Source organism: Pleurodeles waltl, chromosome 4_2 (assembly GCF_031143425.1).
Source record: "Pleurodeles waltl isolate 20211129_DDA chromosome 4_2, aPleWal1.hap1.20221129, whole genome shotgun sequence".
In the NCBI taxonomy this organism is placed as follows: domain Eukaryota; kingdom Metazoa; phylum Chordata; class Amphibia; order Caudata; family Salamandridae; genus Pleurodeles; species Pleurodeles waltl.
The window spans coordinates 1006164418-1006190222 of NC_090443.1; the positions used below are offsets into that span (position 1 = coordinate 1006164418).

Sequence of the window (25805 nt, forward strand, 5' to 3'; positions counted from 1 at the left end):
ATGCACTTGAAGCAAATGGCTTCCAGGGCGTCCAGTGGCCTCTAATGAGGTTAGCACGTGGTGCGCGCTGACCTCATTAGATGCCGGGGGAACGGGGGTCGTGGGTGGCAGCGGAAGCGCTTCCCGGGAGGGGGGGGGGGCGGTGGGAGGCCCACAGGGGTTGCGCTAGCGCTCTCCCTCTGGGCCGGTACCAGGACGTAGTGTCCTTGGCACCAAACGGGTTAAATTCCAATGGAAAGTAAACACGCTTTTTAGATCGAGCTTAAGCGTATGACATCTTGTATATTTTTACGCATACTTCTTCTGTAGGCTTCCAGCTATTTAATTTGTTAGTTTCAGTGTCATTTAATAATCCTAGCTTGCTATTGGTCAGTCATGTCTCTTTGTCCCTCCTTCTGTGGGGGAGCAGGGACCAACTACTGCATAATTACGCTTTGTGCTGCTTATCTGGCCTGTGAGGGACATTTTTTTATTTTGTTCCTGCACCTGCCCAGGGAAGCTTCCCTTTTCATTTGCAGAGCATTCATCCTCTAAGCTTAGCTGTAAACAAGACTATAAATCAGGCTGTCATCTTGGTCACATTTGGTCTTTGTGGGCTCTCTGCACCCTCTCTCAGTTGCCTGGCTCCCACCCTTCAAAGGCTTGGATTTTCTTTACCAAGTGGGCCTGCCTGTGTGCTGAGAGCAAGGGCAGAGTATTGCTTGTAATTGCTTATAGCCTAGGCAGCCAGCTCTACCAGGGCTCTGCAATCCTTAGAGAAAGTGCCTACTTCTGTTCCATACTGGGATCCCACTCACAGCTCCATCAGTGCACCTCACTTCACACACTCCAAGCCCTCAGCCGTGCCAGGAACCCCACGCTGTCTGCCAGAGTATCTCAGTTCTTGCAGTCAGTACACTCTGCTGCTCCAGTTCTGGGACCTTCGGCGTAGCTCCATTAGTGGACTGCAGTTCACACACTCCAAGCCCTCAGCCGTGCCAGCGCCAGGAACCCCACACATGCTGTTTGCCAGAGCACCTCAGTTCTTGCAGTCAATACACTCTGCTGCTCCAGTTCTGGGACCTCCGGCGCAGCTCCATCAGTGCTCCGCAGTTCACACACTCCAAGCCCTCAGCCCTGCCAGTGCCAGGAACCCCACACGCGCCATCTGCCAGAGCACCTCAGTTCTTGAAATCAGTACACTCTGCTGCTCCAGTACTGGGACCTCGGAGCAGCTCCAATAACACGCCGTAGTTCACACACTCCAAGACCGCATCTGTGTCACTGTCAGGAACCCCATACAGGCTATCTGCCAGAGCACCTCAGTTACTGCAGTCAGCACACACTGCTGCTCCAGTACTGGGACCTTGGGTGCAGCTCCATCAGTGCACCTCAGTTCACAAACTCCAAGCCCCTCAGCCGTTCCAGAACCCCACACATGCTGTCTGCCAAAGCACCTCAGTTCTTACAGTCAGTACACTCTGCTGCTCCAATACTGAGACGGTGGTGCCCCTGTCGTAGTTTGGACTCTTGCTCTGAGCAAGACTGCTGGTCTCAGGATGACAGTACTTTCATTTGTAGGTGACTAAGGGGGTCATTCTGACCTTGGCGGTCCATGACCGCCATGGCGGAGTGCGGCGGAAGTACCGCCAACAAGCTGGCGGTGCTTCCTGGGCGATTCTGACCGTGGCGGTAAAGCCGCGGTCAGAAAAGGGGAGCCGGCGGTTCCCCGTCGGTTTCCCACTGGCCCAGGGAACCCGCCATGGCGGCGCTGCTTGCAGCACCGCCATGGGGATTCCGACCCCCTTACCGCCAGAACCAGGATGGCGGGAACGGGTGCCGTGGGGCCACTGGGGGCCCCTGCACTGCCCATGCCACTGGCATGGGCAGTGCAGGGGCCCCCTAACAGGGCCCCACAAAGATTTTCACTGTCTGCTTAGCAGACAGTGAAAATCGCGACGGGTGCCACTGCACCCGTCGCACCCCTTCAACTCCGCCGGCTCCATTCCGAGCCGGCTTCATTGTTGAAGGGGCTGTCCCGCTGGGCCGGACGGCGGTCGCCCGCCGGCCCAGCGGGAAAGCCGGAATGGCCGCCGCAGTCTTTTGACCGCGGTGCGGTCTTTCGGCGGGAACCGCTTGGCGGGCGCCGACCGTCGCGGTCAGAATGACCGCCTAAGTCTCTTCCTACAACTATTTGTAACTGTTGTCCAAACCTTACCGGCTTACTAGCAGTACCTCAGAAAAAACACAATAGTAAAAGGTGATTTGTAGCAGTCGCTTCCGCATGGACTCAAAATACAATATCTCAGGGTTGTCGTGGTTAAACGGAAATTACCCTTTTCTCACAGATTTATAATGTCTCATACAAACAAAGGCAATAACACAGATGCAGTAAAGTTATAATAGTTTTTATTCAACATAACTGCAATTTGTGATAAGTTGCATGAACTGCAATGATTAGGATAATGAATATACCAAGCAACAGTATTGTAAAGAGGAGAGTCATTGTTATAAAGACCCCCACCATTATGCAATATATGAAAGAAATATATGTATATGTAAAAGATGGAATAAGCCCTAATACCCTAAGGAGAGTAGGTCTAACCTCCTACCTAAAAAGGAAGAGCTGGGTTCGTTAAACCTAATCTGCCAAAACCGTGTCCATGAGAGGAGCCCCCAACCCTCGTTACCTTGGAATGAGGTCTCTATCTCAGACTCCGCAGGGACACGAAGACTGGATCAGTGTCAAGATGACTGCAGCATCGGTATCAGCGATGGTGGCGATGCCCTCTGGTCGGAATCCCTCTGATTATCTGTCTAAAAGTGTGTTGTATTTATACAGATCTACAAGGTCCCCCGACATAAGTGTTATTCATAACAATAGATAACAGGCATGCTTGGGACGGCAATTAATATCAACAATCCCTCGAAAGTATAGAGAGGGAAAATCCCTAAGTGTGAATGCCTACTGTATGTTTGTCTTTCGTGCTTGATCTTGATGCCTTGGCGCAGTGACACTGATTATAGAACCCATAACAAGTGGCCTAACTATAAACAAGGCCGCCATTTTAAAGGAAATAAATAATTAAATGGACTAAGCCAGAGCAAGCTAAGTAGGTTAAAAGTCACTGGGTGACGGGGGCACGAGTTTACAAGCCTACGGCTAAGCTAACTCCTGTTAACCCGTTAAAACAAACTAGGATTCACTACACCCTCCCCATTGCCGTAACAGGTATGATGAAGGTAAAGAAAACCCAACCGCTAAAAAGCTGCTACTGAACTAAAAAGCCAAAAAAAACTTTACGAAAAAATAAATGCTGTGTTACAAAATTCGTTTTAAAAAACATTTCAGAGACTTTAATATCAACCATGACAAGTATAGCAAACTTTTAGTATAATTGCTTCTTTGATTAGAATCGGGAACCGGCAAGCGAATTCATCAAATTATGTGCTATATGCAGGATCTTGAAGAATGTCATCGAAGTCACCATTCAAGGATCTCAAAAATGAGTCAACATCGTCTGAAGTGAAATCGAGAGCTGGACGGACAAAGGGATCCACAGAGCAGAAGTGAGCCATAGTCATCGGTGTATCGACACTCGCTGTAGTGTCCTCATCCATGTTAGATCGAATAACAGAAAGCTCATAGGTGGCCTCGCGGAGCAACCTCAGTCTCAAGGGGCATGACCGTGTATGAACCCTCATCGGGGACATCAGCAGTTCGTGGTCCACAGGAGATGTCGGTGCATCAGTAAGACAGACCATCGGCAGATGTTCAAAGAGACACCATATGCAGCGGAACACCGGTTGTACGCACCATAGTAGAGGCCGGAATGACAATGACCAGTCAAATTCCAGTTCCACCAGCAAAGGTGTACCGAAGATTCGAACCATGCGTTCACGGCACAGCGGCGTTGACGGGAGCGGCTCCATTGCTCTGTGTCGCTGGAAAATAACAACCACCGCGAATCAGAAAAAATATCAGTAGTAGTCCGCCAATTAAAGCCAAAATAATTGGAAAGCCACCAAACACACTGGAAAAGAGTGAATGGATGGCTGATGGGATGACTCCGAAGACAGTCTGGAAGATGGACACGAAACCAGACCTGACAGCCTTAAAGAAATGAACAATCCCAGTTGTGCTTGAAGCATTGAATATTCTGGACACCAACTCTCCAAAGTGTTTGGGGAAATCGGTATTTAAAAGGGATTGTATCTCGGCTGATGATCTCGCAACCTGGAGAGCATACGTCTCTTTTGCGGATGTCAAGGCGACCTGTTTTTGAAACAATAGCGCCTTCAGTCTACTCAACTTGTCATAGTTCACATTAATAGTATCAATGTGGGGCCACATTTCAGATACTTGTATCTCTCGTGTGGGGGGAAACAAAACATGGCCACAACACGTAACAACCTTCGTGACTGAGATTGCGTAGGCAATTCCAGGTCGCAAGCCGCAACAGCTGTCATCGCTCAGAAGAACATAACTCCCATTAGAAAGAACATGAAACACTGAACGAATCAAGGGGACGGGAGTACCCTTCAGAAAACAGGCCAAATTTGCGACCCCCGCATTGCGAAGACCGTGAAGAGACACCTGTTTGCATATCATGGAATGACGAACATTAGTCTCACATTCACTTCCGCTAAGAAAGACCTCTTGTTCGCCGTTCAGACATCGATACTCAAAGGGCAACTCCCACTCTTCCTTAATAAAGCTATCTCCTAGCCGTTCATATCGTCCCACTGCAAGATGTTTCAGGCAGCTTGAGAAACGAAACGTTGAAAACGGTAAATTAATAATGCCGTGTAAGAGCCAGATAGTTGAAGGACTCTCTGCTACCGTGAAGGGCAACTTATCTAATTTTTCTACGTGAAGTAAGGTGAAACGAGCCTCTCTTTTAGCCATTGTCACTTGTTCCCTGGAAAAATGAAAAGCAGCGAATAGTTCACTCCCATTAAGGTATTTCCATGGAATGTGGCCACTTTTCAGCGTCTGTAATGCCCAACTGTAATGCATGATGGAACGCAGCTGTGTTTGCCCATGATATAACCGAGACAAATCAGTCTGAGTGATATCAATAGCAGATGACACTATGGCCCGTATTTATACTCCGTTTGCGCCGAATTAGCGTCGTTTTTTTCGACGCAAATTCGGCGCAAAACTAACGCCATATTTATACTTTGGCGTTAGACGCGTCTAGCGCCAAAGTATTGGCAAATAGCGTCATTTTTTTGCGTGAACGCCTTCCTTGCGTTAATGAGATGCAAGGAAGGTGTTCCCGTCTAAAAAAATGACGGCGACGCAAATGCGTCGTATTTATACTCCCGGGCAAAAATCACGCCCGGGAGTTGGCGGGTCAAAAAACCCCGCATTTGCACCACTATTTAACGCCTGGGTCAGGGTAGGCGTTAAGGGGCCTGTGGGCTCAAAATGAGCCCACAGGTGCCCTCCCCTGCCCCCAGGGACCCCCCCTGCCACCCCTGCCCACCCCAGGAGGACACCCAAGGATGGAGGGACCCACCCCAGGGACATTCAGGTAAGTTCAGGTAAGTATAATTTTTTATATTTTCTAATTTTTTTTGGGAGGCATGGGGGGGCCTCATTTGTGCCCCCCTACATGCCACTATGCCCAATGACCATGCCCAGGGGACACAAGTCCCCTGGGCATGGCCATTGGGCAAGGGGGTATGACTCCTGTCTTTACTAAGACAGGAGTCATGAAATGGCGTCTGGGCGTCGTAAAAAAATGGCGCAAATCGGGTTGAGGCGATTTTTTTGCCTCAACCTGACTTGCCCCATTTTAAGACGCCCTAACGTCATTTTTTCCCAATGCCGGCGCTGCCTGGTCTACGTGGTTTTTTTCCACGCACACCAGGCAGCGCCGGTCTGCTTGCGCCGGCTAACGCCATTCCATAAATACGGCGCCCGCATGGCGCTTCAGAATGGCGTTAGACGGCGCTAAATTTTTTGACGCTAAACTGCGTTAGCGCAGTTTAGCGTCAAAAAGTATAAATATGGGCCTATATTCGACAGGGAATAAATCCTGTTGGATAGCGTGTTCATGCCATTGTCGACAACAGCCAATGTGTTTTCCAAATTCTCTTTATCAAGTTGCCGTAAACGTGCAGCAGCCTCTATTTGAGAAAGTTTCCAAATTTAATTATACATGGCATATAAAAAACGTTTCGAGCGTTGCTTTCTAGGACCTAATAGGAAATCTTGTAGGTCTATACTGTCAGAAAGAGTATTCAGGTGTTGTTTCACCGCTGTTAAGGTGTTCGTTTGTACCCATTGTTGGCACAGCTTGCCCACACTGTAAGTTGTAATTATACCAGCATGCTGACCTGACAAAAAGCGAGGGTCTGGTCTATTAATGGAAAAAAACCCTGAAGAGTTCAAAAAACGCCTTTGACACTCATCAGTATCGGTGGGCCATACCAACCATCCCCCGGGACTGGAAAGTGAAGAATTATAGTCACCAGCCTTAACCAATGCATCCAGCCTTTCCTCAGAAACATTTAGAAAGTGTTGCCGATCTTTAAATTTTATCGGTGTAGGGATACTGGGTGTGTTTAGATCCTTTATTTTAGCTAATCCCAGACATGATGTCTGCTGAACAGTGTCATTTAAAAAAATCATTTGCACAGGAATTAAGCAAGCTCGAAATAAAGCCTCCCTACCCTGTATCTGCCAATCTTGCGTCCCCCATACACTCTTCGAATCGATAGTGTTCTTCCAATATTCATAACCCTCAATCGAAAGTCGGGAAGCAAAGGGATCTGAATAAATCAGTTTTGTATCTGTTAGCACTAGTTTTCTAATGTGTGTCTTAGGTAATTTAAAATAATAAGATTCAGCTTTCGTTGTATCATGCCCAGAAAAGTATGTGAATTTGTCACTGTAATACTTTGGACTCCCCACCCGTGGTGTTGAACAATGTTCCCATTGTGTGTAGTTAAAAAGAGGCCTATATCTAGTTGCATGATGCAGGTAGTGATGTCCCCAATTATTATAGCAGAACATTTCACCATAATTCATTGTAAAATCATATACATCATCACTTCCAAAAGCGGAGTAGTCCTTCATTTCAGTTAGCATGGGATCCACTGTTTGGACATCCCAATCATCAGAGACAACATTAGGTGTAATAACATCAGACATAGAAATTTTGAACACGTATGGTATTTGAATTATCTCTGTAGGCCCGTATATATCGAACGGAACTTTGTCCCAAACAATCCCATCAGAAATTGGAATAGCTATAATATTGACAGGGGACAAATCACGTCGGACCTTATGTGATGAATGATGCGGTGTTAAAATTACATCAAAAGGCTCCACTGAGGAGCGATCAGCAATATAGTGACCATTAATTAGTAAAAAGAAAACAGTCACAAAACCAATCCATAAAAACAATGCAATAAATGTCAAACAGAACCAGAGTTAGTTCCATGGATATATCAAATAGTTCTTTTTAAGCCATTGATAGAACTTTCTACCTCTGGAAAGTTTGTCAGTCTCAGTTGAGGATGAATCTGAAGAAAAATCATCAATGTCCACAAAATAGCCAGAGGAAGTCTCCGCAAACACAGGACTCATCGAATTCCCATCCACTGTTCGTGGAGGTTCATGATAGATGACGTTACCAGTCGTGGAAGTGTTCTTGTAAAATACAGCCAAATCCTGTAGCGGTGTGTTCTCCGAAGTTGTTACAGGAACCAACAAAAGTTCATTTTCCGCCCTCCCCATGGTCGAGGAAGTGTCTGGAACAGCAGCTGACATAGTTGCATAGTCAGTAGTAGCGATGGTCATCCTACTATGTAGAGGGATGTCCTGTTGGGTAGTGAGAGGGGATCGGGAACCACCCAAGGGACCTCCTGGTCTACTGTGAAGAATCGGCCACATGATGTAATTTGATGTCATCAATGGAGATGAATCTGTTTGATTTGGAACCAGACAATGGCGGAAGGATGACAGTCCTGGTGCCTTTTATCCCCAAGACCGGTACAGGTGCTCTGTATGCTGGACCAAACTCTTTTCTCACAGCGATCTTCTCACGAACCAGATCCACAACGTTAGGAATCCAGCCAGTCGAAGTTTTCGCCAAATCCCTTATTCCCAAGGTGGCAGCGCTTGCAGATGATTTATCATCACGGAATTGTTGAAGCTCCTGTAAAACAGCGAGACGTTCTTTTATGTCAAATGGTGTTTCTGCTGCCACCATACCAGGGGCATCAAGATCGGGAACATACATAGTTGTCCCAAAGAGAACCTCATATGGAGACTTTCCCCTCAAGGACCGTCTTGGCAGATTATTCAGTGCTCTCTGGACCCCATATAGGTGATGTAACCAACTGCGGCCTGAACCTAATACTCGAGCTGTTAAGGACTGCTTTAGATCACGATTCCGCCTCTCCACGACCGAATTTCCCTCGGGATGGTATGCTGAGGAGTAATGGAGTTCAACACCCATCGTCCTCATGGTGTCCCTGAAAGCCTTAGAGGCAAATGCAGGGCCCTGGTCCGAATGGAATGCTGCAACCGCATATGTACCGATAAAGATCAGCAAATCTTTTATAACAGTCCGGGCGTCAGCCGACCGCTGTGGCCATACCCACAGGAATCTAGAACAGGAATCTACAGCCACTAAAATGTATTTGTATTCACCATCAGGTTGCAAAGGACCACAATGGTCCAGGTACACACAATGGAGTGGTTGGTCTGACACTAAGAGAGATGTCTGCGGAGGGCGTCTGATATTCGAGCCCTTAATCTGCTGACAAATGTCACAGCAAAGGACATACTGTTTAGTCCTTCTGCATAGACCAGGCCACCAGTACCGTTGTTGTAGAATGGTGATAGTTGCCTGTATACCAGCGTGTGCAGAAGCGACACCCTCATGTGCAGCTGTAATCAGTTCCAATCTTTGATCATCATTTGGGATCACTCGATCACCAACATCAGGAATTGTTGCAAAAGCAACATTCTGTGCACTGATATGATATGTATAGTTCGTAGGGTATCCTTTCGGAAGGGGCTTGCCTGCAGCCGAGGCTTTAACGGCAATCAGTATTTCATTATCCAACCTCGTCCGAGAACGAGTCACTGCAGCCACAGAAGCCGTAGCTACTGAAGCTTTGGCTGCTTCGTCAGCCAATGTATTACCGGCAACATGTATTCCTACACGTTGGTGCCCCAATGTATGAACTACATGGACACATGGCAGCTTATCCTTAAGATCAGCCACCCTTCCCCATAATATTTTGTGTTTAATGGTGTTCCCTTTAGAATCTCTAAACCCGTTCAGTATCCAATGATTGAGATATTCATTGTATGACTGGACGCAATAATACGAATCACAGACGATCAAAGTCTGTGCTCCTGGCTCTGAATGTTCGAGCGCTAGAAGAAGAGCCTTAAGCTCGGCCAACTGGGCTGTGCAGTCCCCTAAGGTCTGAGTGTACGTATTAAGAGGATGAAAAAATCCGTCTTCCATTACCCCGCACACGGCTGCGCAAGCTGCCGAGTATTGATGTTTAGTACCCACAGCCGGTTGTGCCGATCCGTCAGTGTAAATGATGGTATCATAACTGTCTATTGGCAATATGTGTAAGGGAGCAAGGTACTCCTGTTCATACTGGAGAAATTCTTGTGTCTGAAGTCTTGGGTCAAACACATAATCAACATCAGTGGCGGTCAGAGATGTTGCCCATTGAATCCAGCGTGGATGCAATGCCTTAGCGTTAGGAACGCTCGCTTTAGTGACAGCCTCTAAGGCCGGAACCGGAGAGACAACAACAATGCGTTTCCCCTGGGCAAGCGGTCTCTCCTTTATGACGGCAATCTGAACTGCCGTCACAATTTTTTCAGTAGGAGCAAAACGTTTTTCTGCATTGGAGTACAAATGTGATTTGTATGCTATTGGCACCGTGTCACCCTCATTAAAGGTGACATAGGTAAATCCTAGGGCACCAGCTATTATTCTGATGACCAAATTCGTTTTATTGTCCCGTGTGTACAAGTGTCTAGCTTCTAGCATGTCTCGTTGTATGTCCCTTAGGATGTGTGTGTGTTCAATTGTCCATTGCCTGCCAGAATAATTGGGCTGAATTAAGTCATATAGTGGCTTTACGCGTTCAGCATAATCTGGAATATATGTTCTGCCAAAATTAAAGAAACCCAGTAATGACTGCAATTTCTTAAGCGTGTTCGGAGGCTGTAGCTGAGCACACTTCTCTAGGAAGTGCGGGGCCAGGCTCTTCCCCTCGTTTGATAGTTCATATCCTTGGAACAATACACTAAGAAAGGCTATCTTGCTTTTCTTAAAATTAAATTTATATTCGAAGGCGGCATATCCCAAAATTATCTGATCGACCCTGGCAAGATGAATGTCAAGGGTGTCATCAGTGAGATAGATATCATCCACATATGATAATGCCTCGGAATCAAGCTCCTGTAAGATTGATGTGACACGGGCCGAAAACAGTCCTGGGCTGTTTTTATAGCCTTGTGGTAAACGACAAAAGCGTTTCTGAGAACCATAGGAAAGTGCACTTAGGTCTCTACTTTCATGTGCTAAATTCTGGCAGAAAAAAACATTAGATATATCCAATGTAGTTTTGTATTTTTTACGCACTATATTATTAATTAGCGCTGTGCTGTGTGAATTTTGTATAGCATAAGTGCGTGCATGACTATTCAAGTGCCTATAATCAACCACTATTCTATATGAATGATCAGGTTTCGCAACGGGAAATAGCGGATTATTCATTGCCGATGTACAGGGCTCTATTACTCCCTGGTATTCAAGTTGTGACAGTATCTCCGTCACTGGAGCTTTTGCTTCATGTTTAACAGGGTATTGTGGCTGCGGGTGTGGTGTAGACCGAACGGGAATAACATGACAAGGAGAGTCCTTGTCCCATCCTACATGATTACGGTATAATGCAGGTGCCTGTGCTAAAGCCCATTCAGCAGCATAGGCTTGTTTGTCTGCCTCCGGAACAAGATCGGAGAAAGAAGGCAAAATGACATCTTCCCCATGTGTGAGCATGCGGACATGTTCAGGTGGCCAGTCTCTCTCGGCCAACAGGATATCACTAGTACGTTCATCCCAAAATATTACACTAATAATGCGTTCCACGTCTCCCTCTATCTGAATTGTTAAATCAAAAACCCGATCGGGTGGGAGTACGCGGCCATCCACCATTTCAACTGCGATGTAATCGCTAGTTGCTGTCGCATCCAGATGATCTTTCAGACTCTGGCGACATATCGTGACCTCTGCCGCGCTGTCCAACAGAGTCACTGCCCTCCTCTTGTTCCTCAACAGTGTTCTCAATACTACCGCCATTTTTAATGGTCAGTGCAGCCACTTTTTTCTTTTTAAATTGTGGCTTTTGTTGAGGAGTCTTTTCTTCTTTTTTAACAGTAGACTGCGGCGAGTCTTTCTTTTCTTTCACGTATTCCGGACGTCGATCTTGATGGCCCCCTCTCTCGCTACGTCTATCCGGTGCGTCCTGAAAGGAACGAGAAGGACGTGAATCAGTATATCTGTCTGGAGTTCTAATGTTATCCCTATTTCTGAGATTATATCTCCTTTCGGAGTACTCCGGATGAGGAGAATCAGCTCTTTTGTTTCTCCTATCCATTAAATCTTTTTGTTTTTCCCAGCGCTTCTTAGAGCCCTCTTGTGCCTGCTTCGTACCTTCCTTATGGGTGGTATTTGGTAATTCCAATTTTCTAGGTTTGGCTCCCAAACCATCCCGTCCTATACTAGTATAGGTATCAGATATTATTCTCGGCAGCTGTCTCTCTTGTTCCATATTTGGAGTTTCCCGGAGACGCTGGCGTATTGCCAGTGCCACCGCTTCCCCTTTAATATTACTTATTATTATCGAAGAGATGGCATTAAAGTTACGCATCAATTTCATCCCTAGATCCAGGGCCGGTGCGGCCCCATGTTCATTTTGTATTTGTTTTAACACTTCCGGTAAATTGGCAAGTGTAGGGGTACCATGTGTGGTAGTATAAACGGCAGCGAAGACTGTACCCCATGTGGCACATTCATCCACCGAGGGAACCATCCCAAACGGCAAGCACATAGTGAGCAATCTATGTTTGTCCTGCGGCCCCGTATGGGGGAACACAGCTTCCAGCTGATTTGTTTTCTGGGCAATCCAGAACGGTATTTTTTCCCGTTCCGTGGGCACTTTACCCATAATGGTATGCACTGTTTGTGGATTAATCCCAGTAGCTAATTGATATCCACCAGCTACTGGCGGTGCTGGACGCGCTGGGGTAGTATTCAATGTTCGCATCACGAACTGAACCAATCGTCTATAAAATGCCACTAATTCATTATATAATATTCGCAAATCTGCGATCGGCATATTCTGGATGCCTGGGTGAGGTGTATATGTGGCAAACATAGGCCAGGTAGGTCCCTCATTACTTAAAGGTCCTAGCCTCACCCGTCTTAGTACATGTGGTAGGGTGCTTTCAAACCAGTTCTGGTGCTCTTGATATGTGAGCGATATTTCATGATACTGGTATGCTTCGTATCTTACGGGCACGTCCGCAATGTCATATGTGTGAAATGTGTGCGTCCGTTGGTCAACCTCAGGAAAAGCAACCCAACAGTAAAATGTTTCTGTTTGGTAGGCTTCACTCGCTTCTACAATCAGAGTAACATCCCCGCCCTCTGCCATAAGGCCATGCGCTATTAAATGTTGTGTAAGTGCATTTCTAACATTTGCAGGAATGTCTATGGTATTGGCCATATTTGTTTTAGAGAAACGGAACACCAAAATAGGGGAAGTTTTTCCTTTTGTGAGTTCAAGCTCGAACAACCTACAGCCTATTTAGGAGTTACCTGTTTGGCTGAGGAGGATTCTCCCAAAGACCACGGACGTCTCCGTATAATGGTACTGAGGGTACCTGTTGTCTGTGAGACAGCGATAATCAGGGTAACCGTAAATTAGTGCCTAAACACCATCGTTGGTGGCGCCATGTCGTAGTTTGGACTCTTGCTCTGAGCAAGACTGCTGGTCTCAGGATGACAGTACTTTCATTTGTAGGTGACTAAGGTGGTCATTCTGAGCGCGGCGGTCGGCGGTCGCCGCCCGCCAAGCGGTTCCCGCCGAATGACCGCACCGCGGTCAAAAGACCGCGGCGGTCATTCCGGCTTTCCCGCTGGGCCGGCGGGCGACCGCCAGAAGACCGCCGGCCGGCCCAGCGGGACAGCCCCTTCAACAATGAAGCCGGCTCGGAATGGAGCCGGCGGAGTTGAAGGGGTGCGACGGGTGCAGTGGCACCCGTCGCGATTTTCACTGTCTGCTAAGCAGACAGTGAAAATCTTTGTGGGGCCCTGTCAGGGGGCCCCTGCACTGCCCATGCCAATGGCATGGGCAGTGCAGGGGCCCCCAGGGGCCCCACGGCACCCGTTCCCGCCATCCTGGTTCCGGCGGTGGACACCGCCAGAAACAGGCTGGCGGTAAGCGGGTCGGAATCCCCATGGCGGTAATGCAAGCAGCGCCGCCATGGCGGGTTCCCTGGGCCAGCGGGAAACCGGCGTGAAACCGCCAGCTCCCCTTTTCCGACCGCGGCTTTACCGCCGCGGTCAGAATCGCCCAGGAAGCACCGCCAGCCTGTTGGCGGTGCTTCTGCCGCACTCCGCCATGGCGGTCATGGACCGCCAAGGTCAGAATGACCCCCTAAGTCTCTTCCTACAACTATTTGTAACTGTTGTCCAAACCTTACCGGCTTACTAGCAGTACCTCACCAAAAACACAATAGTAAAAGGTGATTTGTAGCAGTCGCTTCCGCATGGACTCAAAATACAATATCTCAGGGTTGTCGTGGTTAAACGGAAATTACCCTTTTCTCACAGATTTATAATGTCTCATACAAACAAAGGCAATAACACAGATGCAGTAAAGTTATAATAGTTTTTATTCAACATAACTGCAATTTGTGATAAGTTGCATAAACTGCAATGATTAGGATAATGAATATACCAAGCAACAGTATTGTAAAGAGGAGAGTCATTGTTATAAAGACCCCCACCATTATGCAATGTTTGAAAGAAATATATGTATATGTAAAAGATGGAATAAGCCCTAATACCCTAAGGAGAGTAGGTCTAACCTCCTACCTAAAAAGGAAGAGCTGGGTTCGTTAAACCTAATCTGCCAAAACCGTGTCCATGAGAGGAGCCCCCAACCCTCGTTACCTTGGAATGAGGTCTCTATCTCAGACTCCGCAGGGACACGAAGACTGGATCAGTGTCAAGATGACTGCAGCATCGGTATCAGCGATGGTGGCGATGCCCTCTGGTCGGAATCCCTCTGATTATCTGTCTAAAAGTGTGTTGTATTTATACAGATCTACAAGGTCCCCCGACATAAGTGTTATTCATAACAATAGATAACAGGCATGCTTGGGACGGCAATTAATATCAACAATCCCTCGAAAGTATAGAGAGGGAAAATCCCTAAGTGTGAATGCCTACTGTATGTTTGTCTTTCGTGCTTGATCTTGACGCCTTGGCGCAGTGACACTGATAATAGAACCCATAGCAAGTGGCCTAACTATAAACAAGGCCGCCATTTTAAAGGAAATAAATAATTAAATGGACTAAGCCAGAGCAAGCTAAGTAGGTTAAAAGTCACTGGGTGACGGGGGCACGAGTTTACAAGCCTACGGCTAAGCTAACTCCTGTTAACCCGTTAAAACAAACTAGGATTCACTACACCCAGAGCTCCTCCAGAGTGTCCCTGGGTTTTGACATCTTGGATTCCAAGGTGCTGGGGCAATCTGGGAGCATCTGAGTGGCCAGTGCCAGCAGGTAACGACAGAGCCTTCCCCTGATAGGTGCTTACTTGTGTAGCTAACCAATTCCCCTTTCAGGGCTATTTAGGGACTCTCCTCTGGGTGTTTCCTCAGATTGCAAGACTCCAGCAGGAATCCTCTGCATCCTTTTACTTCACCTACCGACAAAACTGCATCTGGACCCTCCAGGAACTCTACAAACTGCAACAAAGAGGCAAAGACGACTTCTGCAACATTGTATCTTCAGCTCCTGCCAGCAACGGCAACTGTTTCTAGGTCGTGCATCCTCCGAGGACTACCTGTCTTCAGCCTGCACCAGAAGAACAAAAGAATCCCCCTTGAAGTGAAAGAGTCACTTCCCTACTTCAGCAGGCACCCCTCTGCAGCGACGACCGTTGGCGTGGGTCCCCTATCCTGATGAAGTGTGTAGATCCAGCAACACAGTGGTGGACTGAAGTTGTTCCGATGGTCCTAAGGTCCAGCTGTCCAACTTTGGTGGAGGTAAGAACTTGCCTCCCCACGCAAGACAGTACCCCCGTGCACCGCGTGATTTGCAGTTGCCAAGGCTTGTGTTTGACCTTCCACAAAGTTCTTTGTGCAGAGCACAGCTTCGGCGCCCAGCACTCCTTCCTGCGATGCACAACTTCCTGAGGGGTTCTCTGGCGGCGTGGGATCTCTTTGTGTTGTGTTGAGTGGGCCTCCATTTGCACTTTCTTTGTCCCCGTGCTGTGAGACTCCTGTGCGCGCTGCCTGGTCTTCTGAGGGCTCTCAGAGTTGCTGAGAGCCTCCTCTGTCTCCCCCTCCTGGGTAGAGGCCACCAGGTCCCTCCTGGTCCCAGGCAGCGCCATTTTCCGCTAACCACAAGCTTTGCGTGTGCCAAGGCTTGTTGGCGGAATCCAGCGACACAAACCAGACTGCAATCTTCCATCCGGTGTGGGACATCATCTGCACCAACCAGGAACCCACATCCGTCTTCTTGGCTGCAGCACTGACTGTTCTTCTTCACCAGTGGTTCTTCTTTTGCACCTTCATCTGCGTTAGCAGAGGCTCCTGTTCTCCCTGGAGTCTTCAGTGTTTCTTGGACTTGGTGCCCTTCTTCCACAGGTCTTCAGGTCCAGGACTCCATTGCTGGTGTCTTGCAGCCTTTTCTGGTTCTTGCATTATCTTCTATCATGTGTTCTTCTGTCTTCTAGGAAACTTACTGTGATTTACTCCTGCTTTCCTGGGCTCTGGGGTGGGTTCTATCACTTACCTTTGGTGTTTTCTTACACTCTCAGCACCCCTCTACACACTACACTTGCCTAGGTGGGAAACAGACTTTCGCATTCCACTATTTTAGTATATGGTTTGTGTTACCCCTAGGCTCATTGCTATCTATTGTGATTTTCACTATTTGCACTGTTTTCTAACTGTTTTTGCAGCTATTTCTGCATCCTAGTGTATATACTTTGCATATTACTTACCTCCTAAGGGAGTATAGTCTCTAAGGTATTTTTGGCATTTATGTCACCATAATAGAGTAACTTTATTTTTGTAGCACTGAGTATTTTCTTTCATGTGTGTAAGTACTGACCACAGTGGTACTGCATGAGCTTTGCATGTCTCCTAGATAAGCCTTGGCTGCTCAGCTACAGCTACCCCTAGACAGCCTGGCTTCTAGACACTGACTACAATTCACTAATAAGGGATAACTGGACCTGGTATATGGTTAAATTCCTTTGGTACCCACTACAAACTAGGACAGCCTCTTACACAGCTCCATCAGTGTACCGCAGTTCACACACTCCAAACCCTCAGCCGCGCCAGGAACCCCACACACGTTATCTACCAGAACACCCCAGCTCTTGCAGTCAGTACACACTGCTGTTCCAGTACTGGGACTTCGGGCGCAGCTCCATCAGTGCACCACAGTTCACATACTCCAAGCCCTCAGCTGTGCCCATGCCACAACCCCACACACTGTCTGCCAGAGCACCTCAGTTCTTACAGTCAGTACACATAGCTGTTCCAGTACTGGACCTCGGGCACACCTCCATCAGTGCACCTCAGTTCACACACTCCAAGCCCTCAGCTGTGCCAGTGCCAAAACCCCATCTCTTCCTTTCCTATACTGGGACCCTTCTCACATACAGTTCCATTACAGCAGCTCAATTCTAATATTTAGATCTTTCTTCCTTCCTTTCTCTGGTGTTTTTTTATCTTTATCTGTGAATTCACATTTTACTATAAATCCATCTTTTCCTTGTGTGTGTGGAAGCCACGAGTTACTTGTCGGGGATCCGAAGTGTCAAAGTGGTGTTCCCATTCTGTGTCTGTGGGAAATGTGCCAGTACATAGATGCCCTGGTTCTTTTGCTGCTTGTTTCTCTCCCCATCTCTTTTTTTTCTAATGTTAATTTTTTTCTTTCTTGTCACACTTCTTTATTTTTTCCTCTTTATCTTTCATCACTAGCTTCCTTCTCTTTTTTTGTCTCATATGTTTGCTCTATTTCTTCTCTTAGTTGTGTTTTTATTTTCTCGTTCTTTGCGACCCCTTCTCTTTCTTCCTTGTTTGTTGTATTAATTTTAAGAGCTAAAACGGTGGCCTGCAGTGAATCCCGCTCCTCCGGGTAGTTTAGTGACTTGTGGGTGGGCGGGTGTGACGCCGCCGGGGGTGCCTAGGATTGTACCTCAGCGGTTCCAGGTGACCCGGCGGTAGTCTGGTGGTGATTCTCAGGGACAGCAGGGTCATCTCAGAGATCCGGTAATTCTATATCAGGACCGGAGGCTCGGATTATGCTTTCTCTTTCTTTACTGGAAAATTCACAGCAGCCAATTAAAACACATATAAACAAAAAACAACATTTCCCAAGATGCTGTAGTGTATAAGTCACATGCACCAATCAACCATAGTGACCTTAGTCCATAAAGTCCATAACCTCAAACATCATATCCTCTTTCTTTGCTGCTTTGCAGCAGATAAGTAACTTTTCACTTTATCTTAAATCTTTTATCTATTGTACTGATGTATTGAAGTTTAAAACTTGTTAAATGTTATAGGCGCTGCAAGTCCGTGAGCCTTAGAGATTCACTTTAATGCTTAGGTTTCGGCTTCCAGCTGAGTTAATTGTAGTTATTGATTTTTTACTTCTTCAAGAGCTTTAGCATTTAGCTGTGCAATTCGGCTTCATGCCGAGTTAATTGCTTTTATTGATTTTTCCCTCGAGGAGGGAATTCTCTTGTTTATTGATTTTTTTTCTGAAATGCAGAGCGCTCTGAGCTTTTCTGTTCGGCTTCCAGCTGAGTTAATTGTGTGATAGAATTTCCCTTGCGAAGGGAACCGGGAGAGGACTGCGTGCTATCGCCCAGTCAGTTTTCACTGGCAACCGGTGTTGCCAAAAGCACGTGTCCTTTACGAGCCGATCTCATTCCCCTTTGCCTTTACATGAGATCGGTTCGTTTATGGACAGCGCGTGAGGCATCGGAGCTTGCCTGGAGCAAATAATCACCTCCTCCCTGACGCCCAGTTAAGGAAGAATCTTACTGGGTTGTAAAATTTATACAAAGGCTGGGCCTAGAGTGAAATAATTTTTTATTGCAGGCATCTTTCTTCTCACTCTCAATTATTTATCATTTAGGTATATATATATATACTTATCTCTCACTGGATGTGGTTTTAAGTATATATATATATATAATTTTTGACCTGCTATTTCACCTGCTGGTTTTTTTTCACTCCCCCTCTTATTGTTCTTGTCTGCTGGTCATATATTTATCACTATGGCTCAATGGAGCGACCAGGATGCAGGGTTCTACCCTGATGATACCGACAACCAACTAGAGTTAAAGTTGGTTGAAGCACTAGATTCCAGAGTGCAACAGTCGGTTAATGATGCTCTGGCAAGAGCTCTTGACCCCTTTTCAGGCCAATTATTAGAGTACGCCCAATCGCAGGGCTGGATGACCGGGGACCCCTCCCTCTCCTCCGAAGACACTGCTACACCTGTTCCTACGAAATCAAAATCAAAATCTAAGAATATCTCACAGGAGGATCCTGTTGGAGAGTTACATGCCGACATGTTTGACAAATTACGCAAGAAAAGAAGCGCGGAGCACAATTATAGCTCCCATCGTAATTCCTCTTCATCGGAAGATTCCGATGATCCAGATTCGGACGATATTACCACCCTAAACCTTAGTAAAAAAAGCAAAAACTACCTCCAATACACCTCAAATTCTAGATTTTAATCCCTCTGAGATTATACACCCTAGATCTTCGAGTTGGCTTCCAACTCCTGAGGTAGCACTCTACGTTCACGCAAACTTAAGGAAAGGTTTCGATAAAGAGGTGCGTTCCAGACTCAAGGCGGAATACCCCAGACCGGGACTAGATAATAATATGGCGGAAACTCCCGAAATTGACCCCACATTGATTACCTTCATGAAGAAATACGCGAAAGATCCTAAAAAGGGTCTAGACAGATCCTGGCGCCTTTGCCAGGACAAATTACTAGACATGGCAGGCCCATTGACAAAAATCTTAGATCTGGCTACCACTTCCAAAGAATCAGGCACCCCAGTTAACACTGATGTTTTATTGGGATGGGCCCAGAGAGCAGTATGCCTTTTAGGCAATACAAACTGTGCTATCTCCACTGAGCGCAGGAAATCCATACTGATGCGGATGGATCCTAAACTAGTAGACTTGGCTTCCTCCGAAGCGGGACCAGCAGCGGAAGGTCTTCTCTTTGGCTCATCCTTCATTAAGGAACTGGCCAAATTTTGCTCTACTTTTTCGACTTTGGACAAGGCTCAACTGTCCCTTAAAAAGGTTTTTCGAAGGTGCCTTTTTGTCAGGGCTGGGCGTTACGGCGGAAAGGTGCGGTAACTTTTTCAACTCCACACCCTACCGGATTCTGCAATCCTATTTTTGTGGTAGACAAAAAAGGAGGCGGTCACCGGTTAGTATTAAATCTGAAAGATTTCAATTCTTGGATTGTTTACAGACACTTCAAGATGGAAGAGATTCACATGTTGCGAGATATTCTTTTAGAAGGGGATTGGATGGTTCGCTTAGATCTAAAAGAGGCGTATCTCTCAATCCCGATTTTTGCCCCCCACAGGAAGTATCTTCAGTTCCAGTGGAAGGGGCGTTGCCTAGAATTCATGGCCCTCCCATTCGGCCTATCCTCGGCCCCCTGGTGCTTCACAAAGCTTTTGAGACCAGTAGTGGAATGGTTGAGAACCAAGGGAGTTCGTCTTATCATATATCTGGACGACATCTTACTGATGGCGCAGGATGCAACGACGTTATTGACACACCTGAATTGGACAGTCACTTTACTACAGGAATTAGGTTTCCTTATCAATGCGCAGAAGTCATTGTTGAAACCATCCCAAACGATAGAGTTTTTGGGTTTCAGGATAGATTCAGTTCTCTCCCTATTGATACTTCCAGCTGCAAAAATTTGCAATATCAAAAGAGAATTGAGAGCGGCATTACTCAGCCCGAATATTTCTCTAAGGAGCATTGCTCGATTAGTGGGTCTGTTAGCCTCATCCATTCAAGCTATATTTCCTGCCCCCTTACACTATCGGGCCCTCCAGAGATTGAAGATACAATATTTGAGGCAAGGTCTGAGTTACTCAGCCCAGGTTCCTCTGACGTCAGAGGTCAAGGAAGAGATTCAATGGTGGCTTCACCACATGGAAGCGTGGAATGGCAAAGCCATTTTCGGACCTCACCCAGAAGTTGTCATAGAATCGGACGCCAGCCAGTGGGGCTGGGGAGCTCGTTGCGGCTCAATGACGACAGGGGGTCGTTGGTCATCAACAGAGAAAGATTTACACATAAATTGCTGGAGCTCTTGGCGGGGTCTTTCGCAATAAAGAGTTTATCCCCGATCAGGACAGATTGTTGCATTCTTCTGAGAATGGACAATATATCGGCGGTACGATATGTGAACAAACTGGGGGGAATGCGATCCAGAATTCTGGCGGAGATTGCCAAGGAATTTTGGCATTATTAACTGAGACACAGACTAGTGGTGTTGGCGGAGTATCTTCCGGGAGATCAGAACACAGTAGCAGACTGGAACTCCAGATATCTGACGGATCCCAGCGATTGGAAGCTGGATCCACAGATATTTCAACAAATTGTCCAGGCTTGGAGTTTCTGTGAGATAGATCTTTTTGCGTCTCGCCTCAACAACCAGGTTCCAAAAATTTTCAGTTGGAGGCCGGATCCTCAAGCCTCGGCAACGGATTATTTTCTACAGATTTGGAACTCGTTCCAGTGTTATACATTCCCGCTGTTCCTATTGATACCCAGAGTCTTGGCTCAAGTGAGGAGGCAGAAGGCAGAACTGATTTTAATGACCCCGTTGTGGAGGTTTCAGCCGTGGTTCCCTATTGCCCTTCAGTTAGCATGTGCTCCTCCACTACTAATTCCTCCTCGTCTGGACCTCTTGCTCAGTCCGGAGGGCCATCAACATCCCTTAATTGTATCGGGGACTCTAACTCTGATGGCTTGGAGGGTTTCAGGACAAGATGGAAAGCCCCGGGAATTTCACAACAGGCTGAAGGCTTTATCAAGCGAGCATGGGCAAAGAGTACCCACAAGAGATATGCTTCGGCATGGCGTAAATGGGTTAGTTGGTGCAATGGAAGAGATCTTAATCCCATGGGGTCAGGTATTGATATGATTATTAATTTTCTGGCTGAGTTAGCCTCTTCAGGTTTGGCCTATAGGACAATCAATAATTTTAGATCGGCAATTTCTTCAGGACATCCACCTATTGAAGGGAAGCAGGTAGGTGAACATCCGCTAGTATGTTAACTGTTGAGGGGTATCAGATTTTCAAATCCTCCTCAGCCTAAGTACTCTGTACTTTGGGATGTGAATATTGTGTTAAAATTCTTGGATTCTTGGCCCAGTAACAAGTACTTATCCCGGAAACAACTGTCAGCTAAATTAACTATGTTACTATGTTTAGTCTCTTGCAAGAGAGTCTCAGATGTGAGAGCCCTAGATTTATCGGGGAGACTTTATTCTCCGGAGGGAGTAACCTTTATTATCTCCAGAAGAACCAAGAACAATTGCAGGTCAGTAAAGTACCCTTGGTTTCCAGATAATTCAAAATTATGTGTGGTACAGTGTCTTAAAGATTATGAAGTATCTACAGAAGAACATAGAGAGGACATGAATGGGCAAGTATTAATTGCACTTCAGAAACCTTTTAAACCAGTTGCTTCGGCCACTCTTGCGAGGTGGTTAAGATGGCTTATGAATGAAGCAGGTATTGATACTAGCCATTTTGGAGCTCATTCAGTAAGAGGAGCAATGGCATCTAAGTCTTTTATGTTAGGTTCTAGTTTAACGGACATTATGAAATCTGCAGACTGGTCGTCTGAAAGTACTTTTCGTAAGTTTTAATTTAAGCCTGTTTTGGATGTGGCCTCTGTTGTTATGGGTCAGATTTGAACTAGCATAATCCGAGCCTCCGGTCCTGATATAGAATGAAAAATTTTCTAGCATACGCGTTAAGAATTTTCAATTCTATTAAGGACACGGAGGCGAGGATTATCCCACCCTTTCATGAATATGGATAATTTTATTGCTCTTAAAAAATTGTTTAATTCATTGTTACCCTCCCACGTTTTATATTGTTTAATAAGATGTGAAAGATATTAAATGGTTGTTACCATTAGTTTGAAGATATTACCGGCTGGTTTTTTATTATTATTTCTTAGGAACGGATCAGAAGAATTCTTGAAGTTCTTTCCATCCAGATGTCTACGTTTTTGGAAAACCGACTTGATGTTCAGTCTGGTCTCCTTCGTTGGTTTCGTCCTTTCCTAGATGAGAGTTGGTATCATCTAAAGACTTTGAGATCGTGAGAAAGGAATTACTGTTTTTGGTTAAAGCAAAGAAAGAGGATATGACGTTCGAGGTTATGGACTTTATGGACTAAGGTCACTATGGTTGATTGGTGCATGTGACTTATACACTATAGCATCTTGGGAAATGTTGTTTTTTGTTTATATGTGTTTTAATTGGCTGCTGTGAATTTTCCAGTAAAGAAAGAGAAAGCATAATCCTCGCCTCCGTGTCCTTAATAGAATTGAAAATTCTTAACGCGTAAGCTAGAACATTTTTCATCCTGGACGCTGCCAGGATGTTGCAGGGATGTTGCGGGGATTTCCCTAGATCAACCCTGCCAGGAAGGACAGCCTCGCGTCAGCCAGGCCAGAGACGGGTCCGGCCCCCTAACACGTTTTCCCCAGGGTCCCCCTGGATGCTCCTCCCCTCCAGAGGCCGTCACTAGGAGCGAGAGGAGCAGCACCAAGTACACGGACTCCACTCTCCATAAACTTCTGTTCCTAACGAGTTAAAATGCCATGCAAGAGTGTTTTGTGCGCACAGGATTGTGGGTATGCAGATTACAACCAGCGGAGGTTGATGCTCGGGAGGAGCCTGCCCTCTATCGGCAAGAAGAAGCCTTGCACCTCCAGCGGTCCGTCCGGACCCAGAGCGCCTCGAGCTGCGAGTCCGCAGCTTCACGCGGTTCATCTGTCACATGTCACTTCATTCAGTGTCACCCAGAGTTGGTGGCGGCTGCTTCCTGAGAACAGCACGCTCAGAATAAACAGACCAGATGTGCTTTTAACATACCTTCTTCCAACAAATGAAACAATATTATTTTCACCTGCTGATATATATGTAAATCAATAGATACACATGGAGCATAAGCTTAAAACACGAGTTTTGCGCACTCAAAACTCTAAAAATAATTTGTCGTTTATCATTGTCACGCAATGTGCACATGAACCTCAAACTAAACTATAGTCTTTCTTTGAGGGAACTATTCTTCTACCTATTGGTTTTATCAATAGAATTTAAGAATATTATGGCAATTTAAAAAAAAAATGTGCAACACTGTCTTATCGTTAGACCCACTTAGTCACACACGACTTTCAAACTAAAATAAGAATTACTGTTTTGCCCATGAAAATGGGATAGGTTGCAATGGTTTCTGGGTATTTTTTGTTGTTGCAATTTTTAGTCCCAGCGCGTGAGCTCTCGCTGGGTTTTTAACCACGCCCACCGCACGCCCATCACTATCACTGGTTCGTGGGCTTGCCTTTCAAAAAATCCCTCGTTGTCATTGGTCAATGATTTATGTGCCTCCTTGGGGCGGTTTTGTTACGGCCTCGGACACCGACCCTGGTACGTGGGTAATTGCACTTTTGCCGATAGGGTTGACTGCGAGAGAATTAGCTCGCTTCTGTAAACTGTTTTACTTTTCAATTTATTTGGCACAGTTAGGAATGTACAACGAATCGCTCTAACTTATTTCTCCTTGCCAATGCTTGTTTAGTTACAGCAGCTGATTGAGCCTTATAGGCTTCAGGTACAAAACACACCGGCTCGTTCATTTTCTCAGAAAGAACCGCAAGGAGCAGTGAGCAAGCTTTGACCTTGGCATATACAAATCCTCTCCTTGGTCCTCACAAAAGCCCGCGTGGGGCTCCATTCAACAGGTGCAGAGTTAAAAGAGCCGACATTACGCTTGAACAGGGAAACTATTGGTGGGGGTGCAGCCTTTCCTGTCACGTGACCTATGACGAAATTTACATACCCATAATTCCTGTCACTTATGAGTTGGCCTGTTGTTTTCTTTTTTGTGGCAACGTTTTATCAATGTATCAGCTTAATAGTTAATATAAATTGGTTGTGTTTCAAAGGGTTTTCTAAGATGAAATTTGTGAATGAAATCGCCCTAACAGTCTGTAGAAGGGTGTTTAGTGGAGGCACAGACAGGCGCCTTCTCTGGTTTCTCCTCAAATCGAATAAACCTTTCGCCTTTTACTAAAGATTTCCGTGGAGAGGAACATTTAAGAGTTTCACTCAATTTTTGAAAGCCTTGCTAAACGCAAGGTTCCCCATGATCAGTAAAAGAAAGCGAAGTTAAGAAGTAGGTCGATTGTGGTTTTTATAATGTTAGGTTTTGTGGGGGGATGGTATTCAGATTAAGTATAGGAATGCTGGTTTTAGGACTAAAAGTGGAGAGAGGATTGGGTCTTCGGTGGGGGTACTGTTTTAGTGAGAGAAGGGCAGGGGGTTGGGTGTTAGGGCAGGTGCTGCTTGAGGGGGTAGTGGGCCTGGGGGGTATTGTTTTAGGGAGGGGGAGGAGGAGGGTGTGGGGTGGTTTTCAGGTTAAATAGGAAGGGGGTTTAGGCTTGGGGGAGCTGCTTTTGGGGGGTTAGGTTTTAAGGCATGGGGTCATTTTAGATTAGGATTAGAGCGACGGATTGGGTCTGGGGGTACTGTTTTAGGTAGGGTTGGGGTTAGGGTGGGGGTGGTTATTGGGTTTGGGGGGGATTGGGCCTTTGGGGGGAAATCTTTACCACGCATTTGCCTTTAAAACACATGCTTTTACAACATAATTCATTGTAAAGGCACGCATGTTCAGGTATATGCGTGGTAATGGCATTCTTGTAACGCACTCGTAGTAACGTCGTGCGTTGCTATGGAATATGTGGTTCTGACATACAACCGCCCATCACTATCACTCGTTCATGGGCTTGCCTTTCGGAAATCCTTTGTTATCATTGGTAAATGCTCTACGTTTGGCCCTCCTTGGGACGGTTTTGTTACCAGCTTAGACACCGGCCGGTACATGGATAATGCATGTTTGCTGGTACGTTTGATTGCAAGCGGACTTTCTTTCCCTTTTGTGTCTCTCCTTCACGCTCATGGCAGCTGTGGCGCTTTGAATCAGCTAGCTTCTGTCAACTGTTTTATTTTTCATTTTCAATTTATGTGGCAAGAAAAGTAAATTTCGGAATTTACAAAGCTAATAGCTCTAACTCGAGCAAACACGAACCCATTGCATTGCAAATGCCTGTTATATAGGAGAAACTCGACCCAAAGGTATTGGATCGCCTTATATGAGCACCAATTATGTTACACAAAGACAAATTAATTTTTAGTAAGCACAAGGAGATGG

General features: G+C 46.2%; 1 non-coding gene across 1 annotated transcript; it reads left to right on the forward strand.

The window, feature by feature from the left end:
- Window positions 1–24620: 24620 nt before the first annotated feature.
- Window positions 24621–24736, forward strand: LOC138294280 (U5 spliceosomal RNA). The gene has a single exon (XR_011203319.1). It is a non-coding gene; the product is annotated as a U5 spliceosomal RNA (small nuclear RNA).
- The last annotated feature ends 1069 nt before the right edge of the window (window positions 24737–25805 follow it).